This window comes from Parasteatoda tepidariorum, chromosome 9 (assembly GCF_982258835.1).
Source record: "Parasteatoda tepidariorum strain Cologne lab strain chromosome 9, Ptep-v5.0, whole genome shotgun sequence".
Taxonomy (NCBI): Eukaryota; Metazoa; Arthropoda; class Arachnida; order Araneae; family Theridiidae; genus Parasteatoda; species Parasteatoda tepidariorum.
Genome location: NC_141763.1, coordinates 99,443,960 through 99,463,317, shown reverse-complemented (window position 1 = coordinate 99,463,317; position 19,358 = coordinate 99,443,960). Strand labels below are relative to the sequence as shown.

Below are 19,358 nucleotides of genomic sequence, written 5' to 3'. Positions count from 1 at the left end.
GTAATAAAAGGAAAATTGATAATTTTGAAGCGGCAGCGTGATAAAACCGATATTTAAATAATTCAAGTCTGATAATATCCTGATAAAACATTTGACATTTATCATGACGAGGTGGCCGAGTGGTTAAGGCGATGGACTGCTAATCCATTGGGCTCTGCCCGCGTGGGTTCGAATCCCATCCTCGTCGTATTCATTTTTCGAATGGCATCAAAGAATGAATGACACTATTCCTTCGGGACAAATTTATGGAAAAACTAAAAGGGTGTCTAAAATGTGTTGTATGGATAATATAGAAAAGACTGAAAAAGTGATGTAAAGCCATAATTTGAAGATTTAATTGATTTTTGAAAATTAGGGTAATAAAAGCAAAATTGATAATTTTGAAGCGGCAGCGTGATGAAACCGATATTTAAATAATTCAAGTATGATAATATCCTGATAAAACATTTGACTCTTATCACGACGAGGTGGCCGAGTGGTTAAGGCGATGGACTGCTAATCCATTGGGCTCTGGCCGCGTGGGTTCGAATCCCATCCTCGTCGCATTCATTTTTCGAATGGCATCAAAGAATGAATGACACTATTCCATCGGGACAAATTTATGGAAAAACTAAAAGGCTGTATAAAATGTGTTGTATAGATAATATAGAAAAGACTGAAAAAGTAATGTAAAGCCATAATTTGAAGATTTATTTTTATTGATTTTTGAAAATTAGGGGAATAAAAGGAAAATTGATAATTTTGAAGCGGCAGCGTGTTGAAACCGATTTTTAAATAATTCAAGTTTAATAATATCCTGATAAAACGTTTGACTCTTATAACGACGAGGTGGCCGAGTGGTTAAGGCGATGGACTGCTAATCCATTGGGCTCTGCCCGCGTGGGTTCGAATCCCATCCTCGTCGCATTCATTTTTCGAATGGCAACAAAGAATGAATGACACTATTCAGTCAGGACAAATTTATGGAAAAACTAAAAGGCTGTATAAAATGTGTTGTATGGATAATATAGAATAGACTGAAAAAGTAATGTAAAGCCATAATTTGAAGATTTAATTTAATTGATTTTTGAAAATTAGGGTAATAAAAGGAAAATTGATAATTTTGAAGCGGCAGCGTGATGAAACCAATTTTTAAATATATCAAGTTTGATAATATCCTGATAAAACATTTGACTGTTATCACGACGAGGTGGCCGAGTGGTTAAGGCGATGGACTGCTAATCCATTGGGCTCTGCCCGCGTGGGTTCGAATCCCATCCTCGTCGTATTCATTTTTCGAATGGCATCAAAGAATGAATGACACTATTCCATCGGGACAAATTTATGGAAAAACTAAAAGGCTGTATAAAATGTGTTGTATGGATAATATAGAAAAGACTGAAAAAGTAATGTAAAGCCGTAATTTGAAGATTTAATTTAATTGATTTTTGAAAATTAGGGAAATAAAAGGAAAATTGATAATTTTGAAGCGGCAGCGCGATGAAACCGATATTTAAATAGTTCAAGTCTGATAATATCCTGATAAAACATTTGACTTCTATCACGACGAGGTGGCCGAGTGGTTAAGGCGATGGACTGCTAATCCATTGGGCTCTGCCCGCGTGGGTTCGAATCCCATCCTCGTCGTATTCATGTTTCGAATGGCATAAAGAATGAATGACACTATTCCATCGGGACAAATTTATGGAAAAACTAAAAGGCTGTGTAAAATGTGTTGTATGGATAATATAGAAAAGACTGAAAAAGTGATGTAAAGCCATAATTTGAAGATTTAATTGATTTTTGAAAATTAGGGTAATAAAAGGAAAATTGATAATTTTGAAGCGGCAGCGTGATGAAACCGATATTTAAATAATTCAAGTCTGATAATATCCTGATAAAACATTTGACTTCTATCACGACGAGGTGGCCGAGTGGTTAAGGCGATGGACTGCTAATCCATTGGGCTCTGCCCGCGTGGGTTCGAATCCCATCCTCGTCGTATTCATTTTTCGAATGGCATCAAAGAATGAATGACACTATTCCTTCGGGACAAATTTATGGAAAAACTAAAAGGCTGTATAAAATGTGTTGTATGGATAATATAGAAAAGACTGAAAAAGTGATGTAAAGCCATAATTTGAAGATTTAATTGATTTTTGAAAATTAGGGTAATAAAAGGAAAATTGATAATTTTGAAGCGGCAGCGTGATAAAACCGATATTTAAATAATTCAAGTCTGATAATATCCTGATAAAACATTTGACATTTATCATGACGAGGTGGCCGAGTGGTTAAGGCGATGGACTGCTAATCCATTGGGCTCTGCCCGCGTGGGTTCGAATCCCATCCTCGTCGTATTCATTTTTCGAATGGCATCAAAGAATGAATGACACTATTCCTTCGGGACAAATTTATGGAAAAACTAAAAGGGTGTCTAAAATGTGTTGTATGGATAATATAGAAAAGACTGAAAAAGTGATGTAAAGCCATAATTTGAAGATTTAATTGATTTTTGAAAATTAGGGTAATAAAAGCAAAATTGATAATTTTGAAGCGGCAGCGTGATGAAACCGATATTTAAATAATTCAAGTATGATAATATCCTGATAAAACATTTGACTCTTATCACGACGAGGTGGCCGAGTGGTTAAGGCGATGGACTGCTAATCCATTGGGCTCTGCCCGCGTGGGTTCGAATCCCATCCTCGTCGCATTCATTTTTCGAATGGCATCAAAGAATGAATGACACTATTCCATCGGGACAAATTTATGGAAAAACTAAAAGGCTGTATAAAATGTGTTGTATAGATAATATAGAAAAGACTGAAAAAGTAATGTAAAGCCATAATTTGAAGATTTATTTTTATTGATTTTTGAAAATTAGGGAAATAAAAGGAAAATTGATAATTTTGAAGCGGCAGCGTGTTGAAACCGATTTTTAAATAATTCAAGTTTAATAATATCCTGATAAAACGTTTGACTCTTATAACGACGAGGTGGCCGAGTGGTTAAGGCGATGGACTGCTAATCCATTGGGCTCTGCCCGCGTGGGTTCGAATCCCATCCTCGTCGCATTCATTTTTCGAATGGCAACAAAGAATGAATGACACTATTCAGTCAGGACAAATTTATGGAAAAACTAAAAGGCTGTATAAAATGTGTTGTATGGATAATATAGAATAGACTGAAAAAGTAATGTAAAGCCAGAATTTGAAGATTAAATTTAATTGATTTTTGAAAATTAGGGTAATAAAAGGAAAATTGATAATTTTGAAGCGGCAGCGTGATGAAACCAATTTTTAAATATATCAAGTTTGATAATATCCTGATAAAACATTTGACTGTTATCACGACGAGGTGGCCGAGTGGTTAAGGCGATGGACTGCTAATCCATTGGGCTCTGCCCGCGTGGGTTCGAATCCCATCCTCGTCGTATTCATTTTTCGAATGGCATCAAAGAATGAATGACACTATTCCATCGGGACAAATTTATGGAAAAACTAAAAGGCTGTATAAAATGTGTTGTATGGATAATATAGAAAAGACTGAAAAAGTAATGTAAAGCCATAATTTGAAGATTTAATTTAATTGATTTTTGAAAATTAGGGAAATAAAAGGAAAATTGATAATTTTGAAGCGGCAGCGCGATGAAACCGATATTTAAATAGTTCAAGTCTGATAATATCCTGATAAAACATTTGACTTCTATCACGACGAGGTGGCCGAGTGGTTAAGGCGATGGACTGCTAATCCATTGGGCTCTGCCCGCGTGGGTTCGAATCCCATCCTCGTCGTATTCATGTTTCGAATGGCATAAAGAATGAATGACACTATTCCATCGGGACAAATTTATGGAAAAACTAAAAGGCTGTGTAAAATGTGTTGTATGGATAATATAGAAAAGACTGAAAAAGTGATGTAAAGCCATAATTTGAAGATTTAATTGATTTTTGAAAATTAGGGTAATAAAAGGAAAATTGATAATTTTGAAGCGGCAGCGTGATGAAACCGATATTTAAATAATTCAAGTCTGATAATATCCTGATAAAACATTTGACTTCTATCACGACGAGGTGGCCGAGTGGTTAAGGCGATGGACTGCTAATCCATTGGGCTCTGCCCGCGTGGGTTCGAATCCCATCCTCGTCGTATTCATTTTTCGAATGGCATCAAAGAATGAATGACACTATTCCTTCGGGACAAATTTATGGAAAAACTAAAAGGCTGTATAAAATGTGTTGTATGGATAATATAGAAAAGACTGAAAAAGTGATGTAAAGCCATAATTTGAAGATTTAATTTAATTGATTTTTGAAAATTAGGGTAATAAAAGGAAAATTGATAATTTTGAAGCGGCAGCGTGATGAAACCAATTTTTAAATATATCAAGTTTGATAATATCCTGATAAAACATTTGACTGTTATCACGACGAGGTGGCCGAGTGGTTAAGGCGATGGACTGCTAATCCATTGGGCTCTGCCCGCGTGGGTTCGAATCCCATCCTCGTCGTATTCATTTTTCGAATGGCATCAAAGAATGAATGACACTATTCCATCGGGACAAATTTATGGAAAAACTAAAAGGCTGTATAAAATGTGTTGTATGGATAATATAGAAAAGACTGAAAAAGTAATGTAAAGCCATAATTTGAAGATTTAATTTAATTGATTTTTGAAAATTAGGGAAATAAAAGGAAAATTGATAATTTTGAAGCGGCAGCGCGATGAAACCGATATTTAAATAGTTCAAGTCTGATAATATCCTGATAAAACATTTGACTTCTATCACGACGAGGTGGCCGAGTGGTTAAGGCGATGGACTGCTAATCCATTGGGCTCTGCCCGCGTGGGTTCGAATCCCATCCTCGTCGTATTCATTTTTCGAATGGCATAAAGAATGAATGACACTATTCCATCGGGACAAATTTATGGAAAAACTAAAAGGCTGTGTAAAATGTGTTGTATGGATAATATAGAAAAGACTGAAAAAGTGATGTAAAGCCATAATTTGAAGATTTAATTGATTTTTGAAAATTAGGGTAATAAAAGGAAAATTGATAATTTTGAAGCGGCAGCGTGATGAAACCGATATTTAAATAATTCAAGTCTGAAAATATCCTGATAAAACATTTGACTGTTATCACGACGAGGTGGCCGAGTGGTTAAGGCGATGGACTGCTAATCCATTGGGCTCTGCCCGCGTGGGTTCGAATCCCATCCTCGTCGTATTCATTTTTCGAATGGCATCAAAGAATGAATGACAGTATTCCTTCGGGACAAATTTATGGAAAAACTAAAAGGCTGTATAAAATGTGTTGTATGGATAATATAGAAAAGACTGAAAAAGTGATGTAAAGCCATAATTTGAAGATTTAATTGATTTTTGAAAATTAGGGTAATAAAAGGAAAATTGATAATTTTGAAGCGGCAGCGTGATAAAACCGATATTTAAATAATTCAAGTATGATAATATCCTGATAAAACATTTGACTCTTATCACGACGAGGTGGCCGAGTGGTTAAGGCGATGGACTGCTAATCCATTGGGCTCTGCCCGCGTGGGTTCGAATCCCATCCTCGTCGCATTCATTTTTCGAATGGCATCAAAGAATGAATGACACTATTCCATCGGGACAAATTTATGGAAAAACTAAAAGGCTGTATAAAATGTGTTGTATAGATAATATAGAAAAGACTGAAAAAGTAATGTAAAGCCATAATTTGAAGATTTATTTTTATTGATTTTTGAAAATTAGGGAAATAAAAGGAAAATTGATAATTTTGAAGCGGCAGCGTGTTGAAACCCATATTTAAATAATTCAAGTTTGATAATATCCTGATAAAACGTTTGACTCTTATAACGACGAGGTGGCCGAGTGGTTAAGGCGATGGACTGCTAATCCATTGGGCTCTGCCCGCGTGGGTTCGAATCCCATCCTCGTCGTATTCATTTTTCGAATGGCATCAAAGAATGAATGACACTATTCCATCGGGACAAATTTATGGAAAAACTAAAAGGCTGTATAAAATGTGTTGTATGGATAATATAGAAAAGACTGAAAAAGTAATGTAAAGCCATAATTTGAAGATTTAATTTAATTGATTTTTGAAAATTAGGGTAATAAAAGGAAAATTGATAATTTTGAAGCGGCAGCGTGATGAAACCAATTTTTAAATATATACAGTTTGATAATATCCTGATAAAACAATTGACTGTTATCACGACGAGGTGGCCGAGTGGTTAAGGCGATGGACTGCTAATCCATTGGGCTCTGCCCGCGTGGGTTCGAATCCCATCCTCGTCGCATTCATTTTTCGAATGGCATCAAAGAATGAATGACACTATTCCATCAGGACAAATTTATGGAAAAACTAAAAGGCTGTATAAAATGTGTTGTATGGATAATATAGAAAAGACTGAAAAAGTAATGTAAAGCCATAATTTGAAGATTTAATTTAATTGATTTTTGAAAATTAGGGTAATAAAAGGAAAATTGATAATTTTGAAGCGGCAGCGTGATGAAACCAATTTTTAAATATATACAGTTTGATAATATCCTGATAAAACAATTGACTGTTATCACGACGAGGTGGCCGAGTGGTTAAGGCGATGGACTGCTAATCCATTGGGCTCTGCCCGCGTGGGTTCGAATCCCATCCTCGTCGCATTCATTTTTCGAATGGCATCAAAGAATGAATGACACTATTCCATCAGGACAAATTTATGGAAAAACTAAAAGGTTGTATAAAATGTGTTGTATGGATAATATAGAATAGATTGAAAAAGTAATGTAAAGCCATAATTTGAAGATTTAATTTAATTGATTTTTGAAAATTAGGGTAATAAAAGGAAAATTGATAATTTTGAAGCGGCAGCGTGATGAAACCAATTTTTAAATATATCAAGTTTGATAATATCCAGATAAAACATTTGACTGTTATCACGACGAGGTGGCCGAGTGGTTAATGCGATGGACTGCTAATCCATTGGACTCTGCCCGCGTGGGTTCGAATCCCATTCTCGTCGTATTCATTTTTCGAATGGCATCAAAGAATGAATGACACTATTCCATCGGGACAAATTTATGGAAAATCTAAAAGGCTGTATAAAATGTGTTGTATGGAAAATATAGAAAAGACTGAAAAAGTAATGTAAAGCCATAATTTGAAGATTTAATTGATTTTTGAAAATTAGGGAAATAAAAGGAAAATTGATAATTTTGAAGCGGCAGCGTGATAAAACCGATATTTAAGTAATTCAAGTCTGATAATATCCTGATAAAACATTTGACTTTTATCACGACGAGGTGGCCGAGTGGTTAAGGCGATGGACTGCTAATCCATTGGGCTCTGCCCGCGTGGGTTCAAATCCCATCCTCGTCGTATTCGTTTTTCGAATGGCATCAAAGAATGAATGACACTATTCCATCGGGACAAATTTATGGAAAATCTAAAAGGCTGTATAAAATGTGTTGTATGGAAATTATAGAAAAGACTGAAAAAGTAATGTAAAGCCATAATTTGAAGATTTAATTGATTTTTGAAAATTAGGGTAATAAAAGGAAAATTGATAATTTTGAAGCGGCAGCGTGATAAAACCGATATTTAAGTAATTCAAGTCTGATAATATCCTGATAAAACATTTGACTTTTATCACGACGAGGTGGCCGAGTGGTTAAGGCGATGGACTGCTAATCCATTGGGCTCTGCCCGCGTGGGTTCGAATCCCATCCTCGTCGTATTCATTTTTCGAATGGCATCAAAGAATGAATGACACTATTCCATCGGGACAAATTTATGGAAAATCTAAAATGCTGTATAAAATGTGTTGTATGGAAATTATAGAAAAGACTGAAAAAGTAATGTAAAGTCATAATTTGAAGATTTAATTGATTTTTGAAAATTAGGGAAATAAAAGGAAAGTTGATAATTTTGAAGCGGCAGCGTGATAAAACCGATATTTAAGTAATTCAAGTCTGATAATATTCTGATAAAACATTTGACTTTTATCACGACGAGGTGGCCGAGTGGTTAAGGCGATGGACTGCTAATTCATTGGGCTCTGCCCGCGTGGGTTCGAATCCCATCCTCGTCGTATTCATTTTTCGAATGGCATCAAAGAATGAATGACACTATTCCATCGGGACAAATTTATGGAAAATCTAAAAGGCTGTATAAAATGTGTTGTATGGAAATTATAGAAAAGACTGAAAAAGTAATGTATAGCCATAATTTGAAGATTTAATTGATTTTTGAAAATTAGGGAAATAAAAGGAAAGTTGATAATTTTGAAGCGGCAGCGTGATAAAACCGATATTTAAGTAATTCAAGTCTGATAATATCCTGATAAAACATTTAACTTCTATCACGACGAGGTGGCCGAGTGGTTAAGGCGATGGACTGCTAATCCATTGGGCTCTGCCCGCGTGGGTTCGAATCCCATCCTCGTTGTATTCATTTTTCGAATGGCATCAAAGAATGAATGACACTATTCCATCGGGACAAATTTATGAAAAATCTAAAAGGCTGTATAAAATGTGTTGTATGGAAAATATAGAAAAGACTGAAAAAGTAATGTAAAGCCATAATTTGAAGATTTAATTGATTTTTGAAAATTAGGGAAATAAAAGGAAAGTTGATAATTTTGAAGCGGCAGCGTGATAAAACAGATATTTAAGTAATTCAAGTCTGATAATATCCTGATAAAACATTTGACTTTTACCACGACGAGGTGGCCGAGTGGTTAAGGCGATGGACTGCTAATCCATTGGGCTCTGCCCGCGTGGGTTCGAATCCCATCCTCGTCGTATTCATTTTTCGAATGGCATCAAAGAATAAATGACACTATTCCATCGGGACAAATTTATGGAAAATCTAAAATTCAGTATAAAATGTGTTGTTTGGAAATTATAGAAAAGACTGAAAAAGTAATGTAAAGCCATAATTTGAAGATTTAATTGATTTTTGAAAATTAGGGAAATAAAAGGAAAGTTGATAATTTTGAAGCGGCAGCGTGATAAAACCGATATTTAAGTAATTCATGTCTGATAATATCCTGATAAAACATTTGTCTTTTATCACAACGAGGTGGCCGAGTGGTTAAGGCGATGGACTGCTAATCCATTGGTCTCTGCCCGCGTGGGTTCGAATCCCATACTCGTCGTATTCATTTTTCGAATGTCATCAAAGAATGAATGACACTATTCCATCGGGACAAATTTATGGAAAATCTAAAAGGCTGTATAAAATGTGTTGTATGGAAAATATAGAAAAGACTGAAAAAGTAATGTAAAGCCATAATTTGAAGATTTAATTGATTTTTGAAAATTAGGGAAATAAAAGGAAAGTTGATAATTTTAAAGCGGCAGCGTGATAAAACCGATATTTAAGTAATTCAAGTCTGATAATATCCTGATAAAACATTTGACTTTTATCACGACGAGGTGGCCGAGTGGTTAAGGCGATGGACTGCTAATTCATTGGGCTCTGCCCGCGTGGGTTCGAATCCCATCCTCGTCGTATTCATTTTTCGAATGGCATCAAAGAATGAATGACACTATTCCATCGGGACAAATTTATGGAAAATCTAAAAGGCTGTATAAAATGTGTTGTATGGAAATTATAGAAAAGACTGAAAAAGTAATGTATAGCCATAATTTGAAGATTTAATTGATTTTTGAAAATTAGGGAAATAAAAGGAAAGTTGATAATTTTGAAGCGGCAGCGTGATAAAACCGATATTTAAGTAATTCAAGTCTGATAATATCCTGATAAAACATTTAACTTCTATCACGACGAGGTGGCCGAGTGGTTAAGGCGATGGACTGCTAATCCATTGGGCTCTGCCCGCGTGGGTTCGAATCCCATCCTCGTTGTATTCATTTTTCGAATGGCATCAAAGAATGAATGACACTATTCCATCGGGACAAATTTATGAAAAATCTAAAAGGCTGTATAAAATGTGTTGTATGGAAAATATAGAAAAGACTGAAAAAGTAATGTAAAGCCATAATTTGAAGATTTAATTGATTTTTGAAAATTAGGGAAATAAAAGGAAAGTTGATAATTTTGAAGCGGCAGCGTGATAAAACAGATATTTAAGTAATTCAAGTCTGATAATATCCTGATAAAACATTTGACTTTTACCACGACGAGGTGGCCGAGTGGTTAAGGCGATGGACTGCTAATCCATTGGGCTCTGCCCGCGTGGGTTCGAATCCCATCCTCGTCGTATTCATTTTTCGAATGGCATCAAAGAATAAATGACACTATTCCATCGGGACAAATTTATGGAAAATCTAAAAGGCAGTATAAAATGTGTTGTTTGGAATTTATAGAAAAGACTGAAAAAGTAATGTAAAGCCATAATTTGAAGATTTAATTGATTTTTGAAAATTAGGGAAATAAAAGGAAAGTTGATAATTTTGAAGCGGCAGCGTGATAAAACCGATATTTAAGTAATTCATGTCTGATAATATCCTGATAAAACATTTGTCTTTTATCACAACGAGGTGGCCGAGTGGTTAAGGCGATGGACTGCTAATCCATTGGTCTCTGCCCGCGTGGGTTCGAATCCCATACTCGTCGTATTCATTTTTCGAATGTCATCAAAGAATGAATGACACTATTCCATCGGGACAAATTTATGGAAAATCTAAAAGGCTGTATAAAATGTGTTGTATGGAAAATATAGAAAAGACTGAAAAAGTAATGTAAAGCCATAATTTGAAGATTTAATTGATTTTTGAAAATTAGGGAAATAAAAGGAAAGTTGATAATTTTAAAGCGGCAGCGTGATAAAACCGATATTTAAGTAATTCAAGTCTGATAATATCCTGATAAAACATTTGACTTTTATCACGACGAGGTGGCCGAGTGGTTAAGGCGATGGACTGCTAATCCATTGGGCTCTGCCCACGTGGGTTCGAATCCCATCCTCGTCGTATTCATTTTTCGAATGGCATCAAAGAATGAATGACACTATTCCATCGGGACAAATTTATGGAAAATCTAAAAGGCTGTATAAAATGTGTTGTATGGAAATTATAGAAAACACTGAAAAAGTAATGTAAAGCCATAATTTGAAGATTTAATTGATTTTTGAAAATTAGGGAAATAAAAGGAAAGTTGATAATTTTGAAGCGGCAGCGTGATAAAACCGATATTTAAGTAATTCAAGTCTGATAATATCCTGATAAAACATTTAACTTTTATCACGACGAGGTGGCCGAGTGGTTAAGGCGATGGACTGCTAATCCATTGAACTCTGCCCGCGTGGGTTCGAATCCCATCCTCGTCGTATTCATTTTTCGAATGGCATCAAAGAATGAATGACACTATTCCATCGGGACAAATTTATGAAAAATCTGAAAGGCTGTATAAAATGTGTTGTATGGAAAATATAGAAAAGACTGAAAAAGTAATGTAAAGCCATAATTTGAAGATTTAATTGATTTTTGAAAATTAGGGAAATAAAAGGAAAGTTGATAATTTTGAAGCGGCAGCGTGATAAAACCGATATTTAAGTAATTCAAGTCTGATAATATCCTGATAAAACATTTGACTTTTATCACGACGAGGTGGCCGAGTGGTTAAGGCGATGGACTGCTAATCCACTGGGCTCTGCCCGCGTGGGTTCGAATCCCATCCTCGTCGTATTCATTTTTCGAATGGCATCAAAGAATGAATGACACTATTCCATCGGGACAAATTTATGGAAAATCTAAAAGGCTGTATAAAATGTGTTGTATGGAAAATATAGAAAAGACTGAAAAAGTAATGTAAAGCCATAATTTGAAGATTTAATTGATTTTTGAAAATTAGGGAAATAAAAGGAAAATTGATAATTTTGAAGCGGCAGCGTGATAAAACCGATATTTAAGTAATTCAAGTCTGATAATATCCTGATAAAACATTTGACTTTTATCACGACGAGGTGGCCGAGTGGTTAAGGCGATGGACTGCTAATCCATTGGGCTCTGCCCGCGTGGGTTCAAATCCCATCCTCGTCGTATTCATTTTTCGAATGGCATCAAAGAATGAATGACACTATTCCATCGGGACAAATTTATGGAAAATCTAAAAGGCTGTATAAAATGTGTTGTATGGAAATTATAGAAAAGACTGAAAAAGTAATGTAAAGCCATAAATTGAAGATTTAATTGATTTTTGAAAATTAGGGAAATAAAAGGAAAATTGATAATTTTGAAGCGGCAGCGTGATAAAACCGATATTTAAGTAATTCAAGTCTGATAATATCCTGATAAAACATTTGACTTTTATCACGACGAGGTGGCCGAGTGGTTAAGGCGATGGACGGCTAATCCATTGGGCTCTGCCCGCGTGGGTTCAAATCCCATCCTCGTCGTATTCATTTTTCGAATGGCATCAAAGAATGAATGACACTATTCCATCGGGACAAATTTATGGAAAATCTAAAAGGCTGTATAAAATGTGTTGTATGGAAATTATAGAAAAGACTGAAAAAGTAATGTAAAGCCATAAATTGAAGATTTAATTGATTTTTGAAAATTAGGTAAATAAAAGGAAAGTTGATAATTTTGAAGCGGCAGCGTGATAAAACCGATATTTAAGTAATTCAAGTCTGATAATATCCTGATAAAACATTTGACTTTTATCACGACGAGGTGGCCGAGTGGTTAAGGCGATGGACTGCTAATCTATTGGGCTCTACCCGCGTGGGTTCGAATCCCATCCTCGTCGTATTCATTTTTCGAATGGCATCAAAGAATGAATGACACTATTCCATCGGGACAAATTTATGGAAAATCTAAAAGGCTGTATAAAATGTGGTGTATGGAAATTATAGAAAAGACTGAAAAAGTAATGTAAAGCCATAATTTGAAGATTTAATTGATTTTTGAAAATTAGGGAAATAAAAGGAAAGTTGATAATTTTGAAGCAGCAGCGTGATAAAACCGATATTTAAGTAATTCAAGTCTGATAATATCCTGATAAAACATTTACCTTTTATCACGACGAGGTGGCCGAGTGGTTAAGGCGATGGACTGCTAATCCATTGGGCTCTGCCCGCGTGGGTTCGAATCCCATCCTCGTCGTATTCATTTTTCGAATGGCATCAAAGAATGAATGACACTATTCCATCGGGACAAATTTATGAAAAATCTGAAAGGCTGTATAAAATGTGTTGTATGGAAAATATAGAAAAGACTGAAAAAGTAATGTAAAGCCATAATTTGAAGATTTAATTGATTTTTGAAAATTAGGGAAATAAAAGGAAAGTTGATAATTTTGAAGCGGCAGCGTGATAAAACAGATATTTAAGTAATTCAAGTCTGATAATATCCTGATAAAACATTTGACTTTTATTACGACGAGGTGGCCGAGTGGTTAAGGCGATGGACTGCTAATCCATTGGGCTCTGCCCGCGTGGGTTCGAATCCCATCCTCGTCGTATTCATTTTTCGAATGGCATCAAAGAATGAATGACACTATTCCATCGGGACAAATTTATGGAAAATCTAAAAGGCTGTATAAAATGTGTTGTATGGAAATTATAGAAAAGACTGAAAAAGTAATGTAAAGTCATATTTTGAAGATTTAATTGATTTTTGAAAATTAGGGAAATAAAAGGAAAGTTGATAATTTTGAAGCGGCAGCGTGATAAAACCGATATGTAAGTAATTCAAGTCTGATAATATCCTGATAAAACATTTGACTTTTATCCCGACGAGGTGGCCGAGTGGTTAAGGCGATGGACTGCTAATCCATTGGGCTCTGCCCGCGTGGGTTCGAATCCCATCCTCGTCGTATTCATTTTTCGAATGGCATCAAAGAATGAATGACACTATTCCATCGGGACAAATTTATGGAAAATCTAAAAGGCTGTATAAAATGTGTTGTATGGAAAATATAGAAAAGACTGAAAAAGTAATGTAAAGCCATAATTTGAAGATTTAATTGATTTTTGAAAATTAGGGAAATAAAAGGAAAGTTGATAATTTTAAAGCGGCAGCGTGATAAAACCGATATTTAAGTAATTCAAGTCTGATAATATCCTGATAAAACATTTGACTTTTATCACGACGAGGTGGCCGAGTGGTTAAGGCGATGGACTGCTAATCCATTGGGCTCTGCCCACGTGGGTTCGAATCCCATCCTCGTCGTATTCATTTTTCGAATGGCATCAAAGAATGAATGACACTATTCCATCGGGACAAATTTATGGAAAATCTAAAAGGCTGTATAAAATGTGTTGTATGGAAATTATAGAAAACACTGAAAAAGTAATGTAAAGCCATAATTTGAAGATTTAATTGATTTTTGAAAATTAGGGAAATAAAAGGAAAGTTGATAATTTTGAAGCGGCAGCGTGATAAAACCGATATTTAAGTAATTCAAGTCTGATAATATCCTGATAAAACATTTAACTTTTATCACGACGAGGTGGCCGAGTGGTTAAGGCGATGGACTGCTAATCCATTGAACTCTGCCCGCGTGGGTTCGAATCCCATCCTCGTCGTATTCATTTTTCGAATGGCATCAAAGAATGAATGACACTATTCCATCGGGACAAATTTATGAAAAATCTGAAAGGCTGTATAAAATGTGTTGTATGGAAAATATAGAAAAGACTGAAAAAGTAATGTAAAGCCATAATTTGAAGATTTAATTGATTTTTGAAAATTAGGGAAATAAAAGGAAAGTTGATAATTTTGAAGCGGCAGCGTGATAAAACCGATATTTAAGTAATTCAAGTCTGATAATATCCTGATAAAACATTTGACTTTTATCACGACGAGGTGGCCGAGTGGTTAAGGCGATGGACTGCTAATCCACTGGGCTCTGCCCGCGTGGGTTCGAATCCCATCCTCGTCGTATTCATTTTTCGAATGGCATCAAAGAATGAATGACACTATTCCATCGGGACAAATTTATGGAAAATCTAAAAGGCTGTATAAAATGTGTTGTATGGAAAATATAGAAAAGACTGAAAAAGTAATGTAAAGCCATAATTTGAAGATTTAATTGATTTTTGAAAATTAGGGAAATAAAAGGAAAATTGATAATTTTGAAGCGGCAGCGTGATAAAACCGATATTTAAGTAATTCAAGTCTGATAATATCCTGATAAAACATTTGACTTTTATCACGACGAGGTGGCCGAGTGGTTAAGGCGATGGACTGCTAATCCATTGGGCTCTGCCCGCGTGGGTTCAAATCCCATCCTCGTCGTATTCATTTTTCGAATGGCATCAAAGAATGAATGACACTATTCCATCGGGACAAATTTATGGAAAATCTAAAAGGCTGTATAAAATGTGTTGTATGGAAATTATAGAAAAGACTGAAAAAGTAATGTAAAGCCATAAATTGAAGATTTAATTGATTTTTGAAAATTAGGGAAATAAAAGGAAAATTGATAATTTTGAAGCGGCAGCGTGATAAAACCGATATTTAAGTAATTCAAGTCTGATAATATCCTGATAAAACATTTGACTTTTATCACGACGAGGTGGCCGAGTGGTTAAGGCGATGGACGGCTAATCCATTGGGCTCTGCCCGCGTGGGTTCAAATCCCATCCTCGTCGTATTCATTTTTCGAATGGCATCAAAGAATGAATGACACTATTCCATCGGGACAAATTTATGGAAAATCTAAAAGGCTGTATAAAATGTGTTGTATGGAAATTATAGAAAAGACTGAAAAAGTAATGTAAAGCCATAAATTGAAGATTTAATTGATTTTTGAAAATTAGGTAAATAAAAGGAAAGTTGATAATTTTGAAGCGGCAGCGTGATAAAACCGATATTTAAGTAATTCAAGTCTGATAATATCCTGATAAAACATTTGACTTTTATCACGACGAGGTGGCCGAGTGGTTAAGGCGATGGACTGCTAATCTATTGGGCTCTACCCGCGTGGGTTCGAATCCCATCCTCGTCGTATTCATTTTTCGAATGGCATCAAAGAATGAATGACACTATTCCATCGGGACAAATTTATGGAAAATCTAAAAGGCTGTATAAAATGTGGTGTATGGAAATTATAGAAAAGACTGAAAAAGTAATGTAAAGCCATAATTTGAAGATTTAATTGATTTTTGAAAATTAGGGAAATAAAAGGAAAGTTGATAATTTTGAAGCAGCAGCGTGATAAAACCGATATTTAAGTAATTCAAGTCTGATAATATCCTGATAAAACATTTACCTTTTATCACGACGAGGTGGCCGAGTGGTTAAGGCGATGGACTGCTAATCCATTGGGCTCTGCCCGCGTGGGTTCGAATCCCATCCTCGTCGTATTCATTTTTCGAATGGCATCAAAGAATGAATGACACTATTCCATCGGGACAAATTTATGAAAAATCTGAAAGGCTGTATAAAATGTGTTGTATGGAAAATATAGAAAAGACTGAAAAAGTAATGTAAAGCCATAATTTGAAGATTTAATTGATTTTTGAAAATTAGGGAAATAAAAGGAAAGTTGATAATTTTGAAGCGGCAGCGTGATAAAACAGATATTTAAGTAATTCAAGTCTGATAATATCCTGATAAAACATTTGACTTTTATTACGACGAGGTGGCCGAGTGGTTAAGGCGATGGACTGCTAATCCATTGGGCTCTGCCCGCGTGGGTTCGAATCCCATCCTCGTCGTATTCATTTTTCGAATGGCATCAAAGAATGAATGACACTATTCCATCGGGACAAATTTATGGAAAATCTAAAAGGCTGTATAAAATGTGTTGTATGGAAATTATAGAAAAGACTGAAAAAGTAATGTAAAGTCATATTTTGAAGATTTAATTGATTTTTGAAAATTAGGGAAATAAAAGGAAAGTTGATAATTTTGAAGCGGCAGCGTGATAAAACCGATATTTAAGTAATTCAAGTCTGATAATATCCTGATAAAACATTTGACTTTTATCCCGACGAGGTGGCCGAGTGGTTAAGGCGATGGACTGCTAATCCATTGGGCTCTGCCCGCGTGGGTTCGAATCCCATCCTCGTCGTATTCATTTTTCGAATGGCATCAAAGAATGAATGACACTATTCCATCGGGACAAATTTATGGAAAATCTAAAAGGCTGTATAAAATGTGTTGTATGGAAATTATAGAAAAGACTGAAAAAGTAATGTAAAGCCATAATTTGAAGATTTAATTGATTTTTGAAAATTAGGGAAATAAAAGGAAAGTTGATAATTTTGAAGCGGCAGCGTGATAAAACCGATATTTAAGTAATTCAAGTCTGATAATATCCTGATAAAACATTTAGCTTTTATCACGACGAGGTGGCCGAGTGGTTAAGGCGATGGACTGCTAATCCATTGGGCTCTGCCCGCGTTCGTTCGAATCCCATCCTCGTCGTATTTATTTTTCGAATGGCATCAAAGAATGAATGACACTATTCCATCGGGACAAATTTATGGAAAATCTAAAAGGCAGTATAAAATGTGTTGTATGGAAAATATAGAAAAGACTGAAAAAGTAATGTAAAGCCATAATTTGACGATTTAATTGATTTTTGAAAATTAGGGAAATAAAAGGAAAGTTGATAATTTTGAAGCGGCAGCGTGATAAAACCGATATTTAAGTAATTCAAGTCTGATAATATCCTGATAAAACATTTGACTTTTGTCACGACGAGGTGGCCGAGTGGTTAAGGCGATGGACTGCTAATCCATTGGGCTCTGCCCGCGTTGGTTCGAATCCCATCCTCGTCGTATTCATTTTTCGAATGGCATCAAAGAATGAATGACACTATTCCATCGGACAAATTTATGGAAAATCTAAAAGGCTGTATAAAATGTGTTGTATGGAAAATATAGAAAAGACTGAAAAAGTAATGTAAAGCCATAATTTGAAGATTAAATTTAATTAATTTTTGAAAATTAAGGTAATAAAAGGATAAATAATAATTTTTAAGCGGCAGCGTGATGAATCCGATATTTAAGTAATTCAAGTTTGAAAATATCCTGTTAAAAAATTTACCTCTTATCACGATGAGGTGGCCGAGTGGTTAAGGCGATGGACTGCTAATCCATTGGGCTCTGCCCGCGTGGGTTCGAATCCCATTCTCGTACTATTCATATTTCGAATGGCATCAAAGAATGAATGACACTATTCCATCGGGACAAATTTATGGAAAATCTAAAAGGCTGTATAAAATGTGTTGTATGGAAAATATAGAAAAGACTGAAAAAGTAATGTAAAGCCATAATTTGAAGATTTAATTGATTTTTGAAAATTAGGGAAATAAAAGGAAAATTGATAATTTTGAAGCGGCAGCGTGATAAAACCGATATTTAAGTAATTCAAGTCTGATAATATCCTGATAAAACATTTGACTTTTATCACGACGAGGTGGCCGAGAGGTTAAGGCGATGGACTGCTAATCCATTGGGCTCTGCCCGCGTAGGTTCAAATCCCATCCTCGTCGTATTCATTTTTCGAATGGCATCAAAGAATGAATGACACTATTCCATCGGGACAAATTTATGGAAAATCTAAAAGGCTGTATAAAATGTGTTGTATGGAAATTATAGAAAAGACTGAAAAAGTAATGTAAAGCCATAATTTGAAGATTTAATTGATTTTTGAAAATTAAGGAAATAAAAGGAAAGTTGATAATTTTGAAGCGGCAGCGTGATAAAACCGATATTTAAGTAATTCAAGTCTGATAATATCCTGATAAAACATTTAGCTTTTATCACGACGAGGTGGCCGAGTGGTTAAGGCGATGGACTGCTAATCCATTGGGCTCTGCCCGCGTGGGTTCGAATCCCATCCTCGTCGTATTCATTTTTCGAATGGCATCAAAGAATGAATGACACTATTCCATCGGGACAAATTTATGAAAAATCTAAAAGGCTGTATAAAATGTGTTGTATGGAAAATATAGAAAAGACTGAAAAAGTAATGTAAAGCCATAATTTGAAGATTTAATTGATTTTTGAAAATTAGGGAAATAAAAGGAAAGTTGATAATTTTGAAGCGGCAGCGTGATAAAACAGATATTTAAGTAATTCAAGTCTGATAATATCCTGATAAAACATTTGACTTTTATCACGACGAGGTGGCCGAGTGGTTAAGGCGATGGACTGCTAATCCATTGGGTTCTGCCCGCGTGGGTTCGAATCCCATCCTCGTCGTATTCATTTTTCGAATGGCATCAAAGAATAAATGACACTATTCCATCGGGACAAATTTATGGAAAATCTAAAAGGCAGTATAAAATGTGTTGTATGGAAATTATAGAAAAGACTGAAAAGTAATGTAAAGCCATAATTTGAAGATTTAATTGATTTTTGAAAATTAGGGAAATAAAAGGAAAGTTGATAATTTTGAAGCGGCAGCGTGATAAAACCGATATTTAAGTAATTCATGTCTGATA

At 35.2% G+C, this 19,358-nt stretch overlaps 1 protein-coding gene and 54 non-coding genes across 55 annotated transcripts in view; 54 read left to right on the top strand and 1 right to left on the bottom strand.

The window, feature by feature from the left end:
• LOC107451233 (leukocyte elastase inhibitor-like) overlaps positions 1-19,358 on the bottom strand; it is a 74,149-nt gene that overhangs the window by 35,949 nt on the left and 18,842 nt on the right. The window lies entirely within an intron of this gene.
• Positions 106-187, top strand: TRNAS-GCU (transfer RNA serine (anticodon GCU)). The gene has a single exon. It is a non-coding gene; the product is annotated as a tRNA-Ser (tRNA).
• On the top strand, positions 462-543 carry TRNAS-GCU (transfer RNA serine (anticodon GCU)). The gene has a single exon. It is a non-coding gene; the product is annotated as a tRNA-Ser (tRNA).
• On the top strand, positions 823-904 carry TRNAS-GCU (transfer RNA serine (anticodon GCU)). The gene has a single exon. It is a non-coding gene; the product is annotated as a tRNA-Ser (tRNA).
• TRNAS-GCU (transfer RNA serine (anticodon GCU)) lies at positions 1,184-1,265 on the top strand. The gene has a single exon. It is a non-coding gene; the product is annotated as a tRNA-Ser (tRNA).
• Positions 1,545-1,626, top strand: TRNAS-GCU (transfer RNA serine (anticodon GCU)). The gene has a single exon. It is a non-coding gene; the product is annotated as a tRNA-Ser (tRNA).
• Positions 1,900-1,981, top strand: TRNAS-GCU (transfer RNA serine (anticodon GCU)). The gene has a single exon. It is a non-coding gene; the product is annotated as a tRNA-Ser (tRNA).
• On the top strand, positions 2,256-2,337 carry TRNAS-GCU (transfer RNA serine (anticodon GCU)). Its single transcript has one exon. It is a non-coding gene; the product is annotated as a tRNA-Ser (tRNA).
• Positions 2,612-2,693, top strand: TRNAS-GCU (transfer RNA serine (anticodon GCU)). The gene has a single exon. It is a non-coding gene; the product is annotated as a tRNA-Ser (tRNA).
• On the top strand, positions 2,973-3,054 carry TRNAS-GCU (transfer RNA serine (anticodon GCU)). Its single transcript has one exon. It is a non-coding gene; the product is annotated as a tRNA-Ser (tRNA).
• Positions 3,334-3,415, top strand: TRNAS-GCU (transfer RNA serine (anticodon GCU)). Its single transcript has one exon. It is a non-coding gene; the product is annotated as a tRNA-Ser (tRNA).
• Positions 3,695-3,776, top strand: TRNAS-GCU (transfer RNA serine (anticodon GCU)). The gene has a single exon. It is a non-coding gene; the product is annotated as a tRNA-Ser (tRNA).
• TRNAS-GCU (transfer RNA serine (anticodon GCU)) lies at positions 4,050-4,131 on the top strand. The gene has a single exon. It is a non-coding gene; the product is annotated as a tRNA-Ser (tRNA).
• TRNAS-GCU (transfer RNA serine (anticodon GCU)) lies at positions 4,411-4,492 on the top strand. Its single transcript has one exon. It is a non-coding gene; the product is annotated as a tRNA-Ser (tRNA).
• TRNAS-GCU (transfer RNA serine (anticodon GCU)) lies at positions 4,772-4,853 on the top strand. The gene has a single exon. It is a non-coding gene; the product is annotated as a tRNA-Ser (tRNA).
• TRNAS-GCU (transfer RNA serine (anticodon GCU)) lies at positions 5,127-5,208 on the top strand. Its single transcript has one exon. It is a non-coding gene; the product is annotated as a tRNA-Ser (tRNA).
• TRNAS-GCU (transfer RNA serine (anticodon GCU)) lies at positions 5,483-5,564 on the top strand. The gene has a single exon. It is a non-coding gene; the product is annotated as a tRNA-Ser (tRNA).
• Positions 5,844-5,925, top strand: TRNAS-GCU (transfer RNA serine (anticodon GCU)). The gene has a single exon. It is a non-coding gene; the product is annotated as a tRNA-Ser (tRNA).
• TRNAS-GCU (transfer RNA serine (anticodon GCU)) lies at positions 6,205-6,286 on the top strand. Its single transcript has one exon. It is a non-coding gene; the product is annotated as a tRNA-Ser (tRNA).
• Positions 6,566-6,647, top strand: TRNAS-GCU (transfer RNA serine (anticodon GCU)). Its single transcript has one exon. It is a non-coding gene; the product is annotated as a tRNA-Ser (tRNA).
• Positions 6,927-7,008, top strand: TRNAS-GCU (transfer RNA serine (anticodon GCU)). Its single transcript has one exon. It is a non-coding gene; the product is annotated as a tRNA-Ser (tRNA).
• TRNAS-GCU (transfer RNA serine (anticodon GCU)) lies at positions 7,283-7,364 on the top strand. Its single transcript has one exon. It is a non-coding gene; the product is annotated as a tRNA-Ser (tRNA).
• Positions 7,639-7,720, top strand: TRNAS-GCU (transfer RNA serine (anticodon GCU)). The gene has a single exon. It is a non-coding gene; the product is annotated as a tRNA-Ser (tRNA).
• On the top strand, positions 7,995-8,076 carry TRNAS-GCU (transfer RNA serine (anticodon GCU)). Its single transcript has one exon. It is a non-coding gene; the product is annotated as a tRNA-Ser (tRNA).
• TRNAS-GCU (transfer RNA serine (anticodon GCU)) lies at positions 8,351-8,432 on the top strand. Its single transcript has one exon. It is a non-coding gene; the product is annotated as a tRNA-Ser (tRNA).
• On the top strand, positions 8,707-8,788 carry TRNAS-GCU (transfer RNA serine (anticodon GCU)). Its single transcript has one exon. It is a non-coding gene; the product is annotated as a tRNA-Ser (tRNA).
• Positions 9,063-9,144, top strand: TRNAS-GCU (transfer RNA serine (anticodon GCU)). The gene has a single exon. It is a non-coding gene; the product is annotated as a tRNA-Ser (tRNA).
• On the top strand, positions 9,419-9,500 carry TRNAS-GCU (transfer RNA serine (anticodon GCU)). The gene has a single exon. It is a non-coding gene; the product is annotated as a tRNA-Ser (tRNA).
• On the top strand, positions 9,775-9,856 carry TRNAS-GCU (transfer RNA serine (anticodon GCU)). Its single transcript has one exon. It is a non-coding gene; the product is annotated as a tRNA-Ser (tRNA).
• On the top strand, positions 10,131-10,212 carry TRNAS-GCU (transfer RNA serine (anticodon GCU)). Its single transcript has one exon. It is a non-coding gene; the product is annotated as a tRNA-Ser (tRNA).
• TRNAS-GCU (transfer RNA serine (anticodon GCU)) lies at positions 10,487-10,568 on the top strand. The gene has a single exon. It is a non-coding gene; the product is annotated as a tRNA-Ser (tRNA).
• Positions 10,843-10,924, top strand: TRNAS-GCU (transfer RNA serine (anticodon GCU)). Its single transcript has one exon. It is a non-coding gene; the product is annotated as a tRNA-Ser (tRNA).
• Positions 11,199-11,280, top strand: TRNAS-GCU (transfer RNA serine (anticodon GCU)). The gene has a single exon. It is a non-coding gene; the product is annotated as a tRNA-Ser (tRNA).
• TRNAS-GCU (transfer RNA serine (anticodon GCU)) lies at positions 11,555-11,636 on the top strand. The gene has a single exon. It is a non-coding gene; the product is annotated as a tRNA-Ser (tRNA).
• On the top strand, positions 11,911-11,992 carry TRNAS-GCU (transfer RNA serine (anticodon GCU)). The gene has a single exon. It is a non-coding gene; the product is annotated as a tRNA-Ser (tRNA).
• TRNAS-GCU (transfer RNA serine (anticodon GCU)) lies at positions 12,267-12,348 on the top strand. Its single transcript has one exon. It is a non-coding gene; the product is annotated as a tRNA-Ser (tRNA).
• Positions 12,623-12,704, top strand: TRNAS-GCU (transfer RNA serine (anticodon GCU)). The gene has a single exon. It is a non-coding gene; the product is annotated as a tRNA-Ser (tRNA).
• On the top strand, positions 12,979-13,060 carry TRNAS-GCU (transfer RNA serine (anticodon GCU)). Its single transcript has one exon. It is a non-coding gene; the product is annotated as a tRNA-Ser (tRNA).
• Positions 13,335-13,416, top strand: TRNAS-GCU (transfer RNA serine (anticodon GCU)). The gene has a single exon. It is a non-coding gene; the product is annotated as a tRNA-Ser (tRNA).
• TRNAS-GCU (transfer RNA serine (anticodon GCU)) lies at positions 13,691-13,772 on the top strand. The gene has a single exon. It is a non-coding gene; the product is annotated as a tRNA-Ser (tRNA).
• TRNAS-GCU (transfer RNA serine (anticodon GCU)) lies at positions 14,047-14,128 on the top strand. The gene has a single exon. It is a non-coding gene; the product is annotated as a tRNA-Ser (tRNA).
• Positions 14,403-14,484, top strand: TRNAS-GCU (transfer RNA serine (anticodon GCU)). The gene has a single exon. It is a non-coding gene; the product is annotated as a tRNA-Ser (tRNA).
• On the top strand, positions 14,759-14,840 carry TRNAS-GCU (transfer RNA serine (anticodon GCU)). The gene has a single exon. It is a non-coding gene; the product is annotated as a tRNA-Ser (tRNA).
• On the top strand, positions 15,115-15,196 carry TRNAS-GCU (transfer RNA serine (anticodon GCU)). The gene has a single exon. It is a non-coding gene; the product is annotated as a tRNA-Ser (tRNA).
• Positions 15,471-15,552, top strand: TRNAS-GCU (transfer RNA serine (anticodon GCU)). Its single transcript has one exon. It is a non-coding gene; the product is annotated as a tRNA-Ser (tRNA).
• TRNAS-GCU (transfer RNA serine (anticodon GCU)) lies at positions 15,827-15,908 on the top strand. The gene has a single exon. It is a non-coding gene; the product is annotated as a tRNA-Ser (tRNA).
• On the top strand, positions 16,183-16,264 carry TRNAS-GCU (transfer RNA serine (anticodon GCU)). Its single transcript has one exon. It is a non-coding gene; the product is annotated as a tRNA-Ser (tRNA).
• Positions 16,539-16,620, top strand: TRNAS-GCU (transfer RNA serine (anticodon GCU)). Its single transcript has one exon. It is a non-coding gene; the product is annotated as a tRNA-Ser (tRNA).
• Positions 16,895-16,976, top strand: TRNAS-GCU (transfer RNA serine (anticodon GCU)). Its single transcript has one exon. It is a non-coding gene; the product is annotated as a tRNA-Ser (tRNA).
• Positions 17,251-17,332, top strand: TRNAS-GCU (transfer RNA serine (anticodon GCU)). Its single transcript has one exon. It is a non-coding gene; the product is annotated as a tRNA-Ser (tRNA).
• Positions 17,607-17,688, top strand: TRNAS-GCU (transfer RNA serine (anticodon GCU)). The gene has a single exon. It is a non-coding gene; the product is annotated as a tRNA-Ser (tRNA).
• TRNAS-GCU (transfer RNA serine (anticodon GCU)) lies at positions 17,967-18,049 on the top strand. Its single transcript has one exon. It is a non-coding gene; the product is annotated as a tRNA-Ser (tRNA).
• Positions 18,323-18,404, top strand: TRNAS-GCU (transfer RNA serine (anticodon GCU)). The gene has a single exon. It is a non-coding gene; the product is annotated as a tRNA-Ser (tRNA).
• TRNAS-GCU (transfer RNA serine (anticodon GCU)) lies at positions 18,679-18,760 on the top strand. The gene has a single exon. It is a non-coding gene; the product is annotated as a tRNA-Ser (tRNA).
• TRNAS-GCU (transfer RNA serine (anticodon GCU)) lies at positions 19,035-19,116 on the top strand. Its single transcript has one exon. It is a non-coding gene; the product is annotated as a tRNA-Ser (tRNA).